This window comes from Aplysia californica, unplaced genomic scaffold, assembly GCF_000002075.1.
Source record: "Aplysia californica isolate F4 #8 unplaced genomic scaffold, AplCal3.0 scaffold00018, whole genome shotgun sequence".
NCBI lineage: Eukaryota > Metazoa > Mollusca > Gastropoda > Aplysiida > Aplysiidae > Aplysia > Aplysia californica.
In genome coordinates, this window is record NW_004797288.1 from 1,856,252 (window position 1) to 1,858,675 (window position 2,424).

Sequence of the window (2,424 nt, forward strand, 5' to 3'; positions counted from 1 at the left end):
CCTCATGGTTGCCCATAAGGCTGCATGCCAGACCCTGTCGAAGGCCTTTTTAAAATCCACAAAGATATGGTATAGGTTTTGTTGGTGTTGTAATTCTAAGGTATTGAAATAATGATACATGAAATAATGGAGATCACTTGTATAGCGTCCATTCCTTGGGGGCTCTATGCACATCACAGTAAAAAAAAATAATTTCTGCAGCTCCCGCGATGAGCCGTTTCATGCACACCTGCTTATTTAACGTACAGTATTCTGTAAATAATAGTGAGGATTACTTCCAATTTCGCCCACTCCCTGGTGGCACAATAAAATAACTTTAAAAGAGTCGACAGATTATACATTGACGCGTTTTATGCATACTGGCCTATTCAATGTAAAAAAAATAATTTCAAAATGCATGTAATATACATGTCATGTATTATAATTTGACAAATGAACGCATTCATAAACAGAAAATCATTGTGGTTGCTGATCACACTTTTGAAAAAAGAATATAACTAGTTGCACACATAATAGAATATGATACAGAATATATATAAATGTGTTTTTAGACCAATTTATGAGATACCCATAACAAATTCTTCCACTTGGAAATCGAACCACTAGTCTCCTGTGCACTACACTACGATGAATCGCCTAACCACTTCGAATTTCACTTCATAACGCCGATAAAATAAGATTTAAAAAAGACTGGACAAAAGACAGTGTAGGTGACATGAGAGGTAAGTACAACACTCATAAAATATGCCTGATCGTGATAGTGATAGTGTGTTGCGTTTGATCGCCAACCCAACAGCGTGGACGGTGCACCCCTACTGTTGGGACAGCTGACTATTAATTTAATGTCTCCCAACCTGCTCGGGACAGACTGAGTTCACAACCGTGTGGGGGTTCCGCGGGTACTCTGGTGTGTGTTTGCTTTTTCAAACATCTATCGTTCTCCTCTCTCCTCCTTTTTGTGTGTTTGTTACTCTCTTTGGCACTGACTGATATGACCTAACTGTGTTGAAAATGCTGTAAAAGGCTTACGAAAAACAAGACACAACCGAACATGAAATAGAAAATTGTACTTGTAAATGTAATCATACTTACTGACATTAAACGGTAGGTTACATTATAAACACATGTATGTCGTGCCCGTCATTCAACTCTGTTGTTTATGAAAATCAAGTAGATTTTCATGTATGTTTATAGAATTTGATAGGGCTATCGATTGATCTTAGTCTTTTTCCTTTTCCTAAAATAGTTATATGGATTTAGAGGAATTAAACATATTGTAATTATATCGACAACATTGAAATATCCGGCCCGAAATGAAACAGTAATTTTCTTATCCTGAAAATCTCGCATTTGGATATACGACAATGATAAATGAAGGCAACAATGTGATATTAAACTTTTCTCACCTCTTTCCCCATCCCACCCCTCTCTCTCTCTCTCTCTCTCTCTCTCTCTCTCTCTCTCTCTCTCTCTCTCTCTCTCTCTCTCTTGCGGGCGCTCTCTCTCTCTCTCTCTCTCTCTCTCTCTCTCTCTCTCTCTCTCTCTCTCTCTCTCTCCGTTAAACTACGGCAATCGTGTATTCTTTTCTCTTCTGTCCATTCCCCTCAGCATGAGGTTTTCCCTGGTCACTCTGTCCAGCCTCTCTTTCAGAATGCGGTTTTCTTTGTACAACTTCTCTCTGTTGCTGCCTCGGTACCTGAAAAACAAAACAAAACAAGTTGATAGTCGGCATGCCGTTCAATCCTTCTAACTTTAAGATATGTGCACCCTCAACACCCCCCCCCCCCCAACCACAACACACGCACGCACGCACGCACGCGCACACACATACACACACACACACACACACACACACTCTCTCTCTCTCTCTCTCTCTCTTTCTCTCTCTTTCACCCCCCCCCCCCCACACACACACGCACACCAACACATACGCACACACTCATACACCTACTCAATTGTAATACATGTAAATGTTTCCAAGTGTTGTCTCGTGACTCTTATGAAGTAAAATACTCTGTTGCCTCATCTCGGTAATCTATTTACGGGACATCAAAGACTATTTTAAGTTCATTCAGACAGTACTCTCAATTTTTTGAATGGGTCTTTGGCAATCTGCGCTCAATAGACATAGTAAAGAATCGCCAAAAGTGCTCATAAAAACGTTTCCAATCGTTTCTCAAAGATAGGTACGTTATTTTGTAATAATCTTTATTCATTCTTCTCTCTGTACGGAATACATGTATATGTAACTTTATTAAAATTATATCCAACAGGCAATAATAAATGATTTTTGCCCCTGGCGCTTTTGCGGACTTGATTTTTTAAAAAGATCGTAGTATCTCAGTTACATTTGTACCAGGGCCTGATGATAATATTTTCGTGTACAAAATGTGGAGTGCCGACGTTTGAATCACTGTATCACCC